Source organism: Hermetia illucens, chromosome 3 (genome assembly GCF_905115235.1).
Source record: "Hermetia illucens chromosome 3, iHerIll2.2.curated.20191125, whole genome shotgun sequence".
Taxonomy (NCBI): Eukaryota; Metazoa; Arthropoda; class Insecta; order Diptera; family Stratiomyidae; genus Hermetia; species Hermetia illucens.
The window spans coordinates 129,721,937-129,730,217 of record NC_051851.1 but is presented as its reverse complement, the minus strand read 5'-3'; positions in this window follow the sequence as shown (position 1 = coordinate 129,730,217).

Here is an 8,281-nt window from a genome sequence, read left to right as displayed (position 1 = left end):
TTGACGCTTTTCGTACCTCAGTCACATTATTGTAGATGCTATCGCATCGCGGTTTACAAGAAAGAACCAGAAGTGGCAAACACTGGGAGATCTGCCTGTCTAAGAAAGTATTATAATATCCAAGCTTTTAGGCAAACAAAAACATGTATGTAAACAAAAACTTAAGGCCGCTGAACTTTAAGTATAATACTACATGTATGTATATTTCCAAACTTAGCTACGTCCAAAAGAATGCGCAAGGGAGAAAAAAACACGCGTTCACACTCTATTCTATATACAGTCTTTTCAACCAACGAAATTCCCAATGTCAATTCCGCTTTTATATTTTATTAATGGCCAATATTTCCTCTTCTTCAGTTTAGATGTCTGAGGCTCTAATAGTAATCACATAATATCAATTTAAGTCTGCATTCCCGCATTCTACAACTTGGCTTATAATTTCTCTATGCATATTGATGAATTCATGGCGAATGTGAAGATCGAAAAACTATGGGAAAAGGTTGAAGTCAATCGCCTTTTACTGCCAATGTTAAATGAAGACATCACTCGAATAGTTTCAGATTTTTAAACTAACTCAAATGTATGCAAGGTGAATTTTCAATTTAGTTAATCGTAAAAAAGAAAATAACACATTTGTAAAGAAAACAGGTAGATGTTCAGAAAGAAATGGAATAATGTTTCTCAATGAATATCTCAAGTGATTTTTTTCTTGTTTATCAATCAAGGCAAATGGTTCAAACAAATTATATTCCAAAAATAAATTCACATTCGTTAGGGTCCCATGATCACTTGTAAGTCAATAAAAATTGTCCGTTCCAGTATAACTTTAAGTTTTCTATTTTTTTTTTTCTTATTTTGGACATTCGATTATTGTCACATTGTGAACAGATAAACCGACGTTCAAGCTGGTGCACTCCAATCGAAAAGGGTAAATTTACCTTAATTAAGCAGTTTATTAATCATTAATCTTATCTTTAAAAAGGACTTCTTTTTGTCCCCTCGGGAAGTAGTAGTTCACTACTACACTAAACCTGTCCAAAACACATGAAGATGGAAGCAATAGGTTTCAACTATCCAAGTTGTAAGGAGCCATAGCCTTCGACTTCACCCACGACTTTGAGCAATAAGTCGCGGTTGAAGCACGGATTTTTGAAGCCTAGCCAAATTCAAATTACCCCCCGGAGAAATCTGTAGATAATATGCTCTCCACTCCACTCCAATAGAAAGCTAGCACTCAGAGTGGTCAGCACAGAGTGGTCTGGTCAGCTGAAAAGAAGGGTACAACAATTCCCATAAAGAGAGGAACTGGAAATTTGGCTGCAGCAGGTCTGTTGCCGTGAACCTGGGAAGGCTTTCAGCCGACGACAACGGGAGGTACTACGCGAGAAGGTGAAGCTTCTTGGGGACGTAGACTTTGCTGCACCATCAAGTGAGGTAATATCCAGAGAAATTGGAAGCAAGCAAGCGGAGCTTTCAGCGAAAGATGGGCCCCACACTGAATGTAGTAGTCTTTTCAATGAAACTACACTTATGTCTATAAACAACAAGCCTAGTCAAATTAATCTGCTGCATAGCAAAGCCTCTTTTTATCTACTGGCAGTAAGGTTAGCAAAGCTGCAAAACTGCGCTTATATGTTTCTAGTACAAAAGCCATGGGTTCGATTTAACAAAGTATATGGTATTAGTGTTAGTGGTTAGAGCACAAGGGTGTCAAACGGAAAGTCGCGGTTCGAATCTCACTGGTGGCAGTAGGATTTGTTTCGTAATTTGACGTCAGATACCAGTCGACTCAGCTGTGAATGAGCCAAATCAGGGTAATAATTTCGGGCGAGCGCAATGCTGACCACATTGCCTCCTACAATGTAGTGTAGTGTAACGTTATGGTCTTGAATGAAGTGCTCTAACACACTTCAACGCTCTGATCCAATATGGATTATTGCGCCAACGATTATTATTATGGTATTTGAACTGTAAAGGGGGCTTGAATGTTCTTCAATCCTTGACCTTGACTTTCCTGTGACCTTTCTCTTCCATATTTGGTTTCAAAAATATAGGACGAAGCTCTGAAAGTAGAATACGGGATAGGGATGTTCAAGGTCATTGAAAGGACTTTGGCTGTTCGCCGTTACGAAAACTTTGTTATGGCTGTAGAGAGCATGTGTGTGTTGTGTGTGGATTTAAATGTATACCTGACAAAAGAAGCAACGGAAGGCTGTCCACAAGAAGGTGTGCTATCGCCATTTCTGTGAAGTAAGTTGATCAACTTACTACTATCTGAACTGCAAAAATCTCCCATCAAACTTCCAAGCTTATGCGGATGACATGGCCGTGCTAGCTGTTCGTCGAAATCTTAGAACGGTGTGTAGAATGCATCGTTGATTTGGTTGATAGTGGGTGCCTCAGGAATGAACTTTCAGTAAATCCAAATAAAATCACAATGGTATTAATTACAAAAAGAAGGAAATAGAATGGTCTTTGTGTTCCATACATGACGGGTACAAGCCTTCCACTCTCCGAAGAAGTAAAATATTTGGGAATTATTCTAGTCAAAAAGCTTCTCCGAAACAAATATGTAGAGGTAAAGTTGAACCGACCTCTCAAAGCTTATAGGCTGTGGATCTTTGCAGGGTTATAGGAACTTATGCCTTGGATGTACGTTGCTGACCGATATTCGCTTATATCCGTGTATGGTGGGTTAAGGTCAAACAAAATAGTCTTCGCTGTAGACTAGCGTTACTGCAAAGAACTGTATGTCTAGGTATTGCCATGAGCGCAACATACGGCTTAACTCTAAATGCATTACTCACTTTGCAGCTCTTGTATTTATTTAGTCAGAGCACTGCAATGAAAGCAGCTCATAGACTAATTCAATTGGATCTATACGGAACAATGGGCGTGAGGAGCCCAGAATATTAAAAGAATTATTAGGCAAGCTGAATCCAGTTTTTCCAACGCCTTCTGATTCTCTAATCCCCGTACATCTGTTTGTTAGAAGATATGAAGTTATCCTTAAGCATAGATAAAACTGGGGCGAATCAGAAGAATGCGTGGTGGGGTACACTGAGGTCTTGAATACCGATGACTTGAAAGCAGAGAAGGGTTCTAGAGCGCGCCGAAAGAACGTTGGCGAAAGCCTCGCGACTGCATCCAGATCAGACCTTTAATGGAACAAAATAACGTGACCGAAGAGCCGACTCCGCTTGTGAACGGCACAAAGGCTAAAGAAAAAGAAGAACAAGATAATAATCTCAAACATGCCGCGCCATAATGCTCCGAAGCAACTGAAAAGAAATGTTGTGTTTTTGTTTCCACCAAAACTGACAGAACAGTAACCTTGAAGGAAAAGCACTCTAAAATAGATAGTGAAGTTACAAAAAATCTAGCATGGTCAATGCTCACTAGGTCAAACGTAGTTATAAAATCTAAAAGTTTATTCTTTTGTTTCACACAAAACCTGTCCCGTCTCTCAGTCTGTGTGTCTATCCCCCTGTCTGCCTGTCACAGCCGATTTGCTCGGAAACGGCTGAACCGATTGTCACGGTAAGAATATGTGGTCTGTGTGCCCCTTTTCATGCGGCGAGTGGCGCCATTTTGTGTTGAGTTTGAAAGGGGCTGTCAATTTTTTTTCACAGTTTATGGTCATGTGGGGTATCAAATGAAAGGACTCGATTATTACTTTCCGAAACTGATCTTGTTTCTCTTATTAGATGTGCCATAGAGGAACTAGGGTTCAAAATGTGTTCCCCAAAAAGTGAAACACGTCTCGTTCCCAGAACATACCGAAAAGCTGAAAAAAATCACAGTGATGCATCTATACGAAATCTAGTCCTCGAAATGCTTCCGGTTCCGATATCTGCACAGATAAAATTAATAATAGTATATTGTCACGTTTTAGAAATTTATCTGAAAACCTCTCTGTAGTTCATCCTAGACAGTGTAGCTGATGATATAGGGCATAATTCTGGAAAGTTTGAACGCAATCCAACTATTATTAACAAAGTTATTGGAAGTCAAATTATTGCATTTCAAGTAAATTTATTTGGTTCTATGACGTGTATGATATCATATGTATAAAGTGAACTTATATGAAAGACAGGGTCCATGAAGACATTTTGGCTTTTCTTTTTTTCCGTTTTTTTAGTTTTTTGTATATCAGTATCAATTACTGTTTTTAAATTTATTCATTTTTATCTTTCTTGCATACTTACTTTTATGGCATTAAATGTGTGCCTTACCTAATTTTCCACCGATATTTTTGTTTTGAATTAATTATTAACCTTATGGTAAATACCATTGAATTGTTAATCCCGAATTAAATAAATTACTTTAGCGTAGTTGAAATAATCAAGACTTGCTTTTATCTATTCATTGGAGATATTTATTGGTCTTGCAAATACCGATATTTCGGGAACCACTTGTTCTCTTCATCAGTGCTAACAAGTCTTACTTTACTTTTGTAAGTAACGATATATATGGTATACTGGGTTGGAAATGTGAAGAAATACTGAAAAGGTAATGTGTTGAAAAAAGTAATCGAAGAAATTAAAGAACAAGTAATAATACCGGCCTCAGGTAGCAGTGTGTATGTGTGTGTATGGTGGGGGAGAAGCTATAGCTTCTGAGCACTCAGGCTGTATTGGCCCATTGTACTCGCCACCCCCGTCTAACGGAATATTCCGGATTCGTTAACGTATCGCAGGATTTCCATTAGTGGATGTGATGCTACCCGTCGTAATTGGAAAACATCGGCACCAAAGATCTGATGTCGGATGTGTCCATAGGCGAGGCATTCACATAGGACTCCGTGGATTCCGCTTCCTCATTACAGGAGGGACACGTATCATCTTCGGTAATTCCTATTCTGAACATATGCCCAGCTAGTGAATTATGGCCTGTCAGAATGCCCACAATACCCCCTGCTTTTCGAGAGGATAAACTTTTCGGTACGTATGTTCGGTTCTGGCAGGAAAAGTTTGGTGTGTCGAGCAGCATTTAGGCTCTGCCACCTGTCATTATGGGAAGCCTGTTCCCAGTTTTTACACGTCAGGTAGCAGAGTAAGCCATTATAACTTCAACTTCAAAAAAGCTTCCAAATTTTTCTCAAGGATTTCATTAATGTTCAAATATTAGAATAATACAAGTATATTTTCTCGTAGCCTTAACAAAAGCGAAATGACTTTTCAAAAACCCCAGATTGAACATCGAAATGTTAACGCATCGAAACGTGCGCCGTTGAAAGATGCCCCTTCGGAACCTGCTTCGATATTTTTACAGCTGTGCGGAATTTTCACGATGAATGATGCCGCAGAGAAATTGCCCTCAGAATCACCAAATCGTTTCATTTTTCCTCCGATTTCGGTGCCTCCTGCTTTGTAACTTTAACGGTACAATACGATTTAACAAATCACAAACACTTCTATCTAAATTGGATACAACATAAAACGCGTCGAATAGTTTGAATCCCTGAATAAAATTGTTTCTACTAACGGTCACAGTGAACTTAGTAGCAATGGACCTATTAACACCTTAAATCCATTTTTTTTTGTTTCAGTCACAATCTAAAAGTACAGCTACCCCAATATTTAGATTGTGTGCAATGAACAGTATGGAATATACATATATCAAGGATAGATTATTTCTCTCAAGTCAATAATATTTACCTCATATGCTACCTATTTACTTCATATCAATATTCACAAATTTCACCTAGAGATCTGTTTGAATTTTTCTGTCAGCACGTTTACTACACTTTTATGAATGAAAAATCGATTGCAGCAGAACCAGCTTGAACGAAAAATCAATTCCGGAAGTGCAAACCGGAATTCGTTCACAACACATGGAAAGTCTAACTAATTGAGAAGTCAAATCTCTGTTACACACTATGTAACACATAGTAACTGCAAAACACTTCATTTGTCTAGAATTCAAAGCTTACTCAAGCTTGAGTTTTTTCTACTTTGCTCCGCCATAATTTACAAAATATCTTACTTACTTCATCCGAAAGTACGCCTCCACTCTACTCACTTTCGTTGTTTCATACGAACAAGGCAAATTAAAGACGTCACTTGTTATCCCCAACAGAAAGAAATCTACCAGATCAATCTATTTTATGCTGCAAGGCACATATTCCGAGTTGTTGTCTTCCATTTTAATTAATCGAATTTCACCCAATAGTAAACAGTTCCAGCTAATTGTAAGATTTGAAGGTTACTCGCTCAAGTCTTTTGAATGGCAAGTTATATGCTCAAATCTTTTGATTTAGAGTTCATTGGTAATAATGGGATTCAGTGGGTGAAGCGATAATATCGGTTCGATAATTGGAGATTCTATTGGTATATCCCCTATGATGAGAGTAAGTCTAAATTGCCACCCCACGTAATTGAATGTGCTGAGGATATGAACTGTAAAATTATATCGAAAAGGTAGACGAAATCGATAAAAAAAAAAATAAAATAAACTGATATCACTGAATCTATTGAATGGATGGATATTACAGAGTAATATTATCAGATTCAATTGGTTAGAAAACATAAACTACTATATAGATTATGGCATAAAGAGCAACGGAAAGAAAAGAAGAAAGGCACATACAATTTTCATTTTCATTTACCAATCTGTTCAATATACTCGTTTAAAGCCAATTTATTAAATTATATACGTAACTTAATCAGCACTCATAAAGTTCATGGAATGTTTGCCCAAACTCATCATATGTTATAAAACTAAAAATTAAAAGATGCCCACTAAATAACTAATTCAATTACACGCAATTTTTGCAGACTTTTTCTTTTGTAAACACATATTTAGACTCGCTGCAACTAATTTCTAATTTCTCTAGGAAATTCCCACTAAAACTACAAACATAATAATAACAATAATAAGTTGTGCAAACGTATCAATTTTCCGAAGATGCCATCTCCACGTTAATCTTAAAACAATTACAACCTAACGATTTATTATACAGAAAAACGACAACGATACCAACAAACAAATCGGCATGGATATCGCTGACGTTAAATAAGTGTGGTCACAGATGAACTCAGTGAGAATTAACCCCACACACTTTTATGGTCTTAACTATTACGAAATAGTATATTATCGCCAATTGCTTCTTCTCCACCTGAAGTACTATAACTGTCTTAATAAGTGTAAGCTGTTACGTGTGTTATTACCGGTATCATCAATGCCGAGATTGTTTTCTTCTTTTCGCTTTCATCAACGTGATATTTCACTCTCATCCACAGGAGATTGCTTAATAATACGCAATAATAGCTCGGTTAACATCTAATGGCACGAGTAATTAGTGATGCAAAGCGGAATAATGCATGTACAGCCAGAAAAATATCTCATTTGACAAGAGTAGGTGTCTATCATGAAATAATTGCCTAGAGATATACAAGTATGTACGTAGTTCCCTTCAATTTTCACCAGCTTATTAGCCAGCTTTGATTTGAAATCTATAGAGATTGGTAGTTGAGGAAAAGTTGAAAAATGAGTTGGAGTATGACTTTTCAAAAGAATTACATCTCAATTTGTACTTATTTCAGAAATGCGTTCTCAATGGGAGTGAAGCAATATTATATCTTTATCAGAAAGTGACTTCGAGAAAGTTCCGAACTGCCTATTAGTAACACTGGACTCTCCTATTCGCAAAATCTGTTTTTCATCAAAACACTGAACAGTTAAAGTAATAGGCCATGGTCCAGCAAAAAACTACGACTTTTGACTGACCAGTCTTTGAAAAAAGTGCTTTTGAAAAAACCGAACAAACTGAAACTACAAGACCGTTTGTAGATAGTATTCATATACAGAACAGAATTTCAAGTCCGTGGAGGTGACCACAAGAACAATTTATTTATTTAATTGAAAACATATATTACTTATTTTATATTGAAGAGAAAGGAGTCAAAAGAACCAACCTGCTCTATAACGCCGATATAATCTCGGAATCCTGAAGCAAAAGTGGATGTAGGGCCCACGGAAGAAACCTCAAAAATGTCGTTGGTGTTGTAGATACACAGTGCAAAATAACTTCATAGAGGGCCTAGCAGATCAGATAATTGCAAAGCTTGGAAAGAATGCATATATGAAGGAAAATTCTGCGCTTTTGCAGTTAAGGGAGATTGAGAGTGCGTTGGCGGTAAGTGGTGTACAAAGGATGAATTCTTTTTAAAGAGAAACCGCTTGAAAAGCGCGGAAAAGAAACCAAATTTTACCGCAATGAGAAAGGTAGCTACCATCGGGGAAATTGAAGGGTGTTCAAAAGGGTTGGATCGAAGTA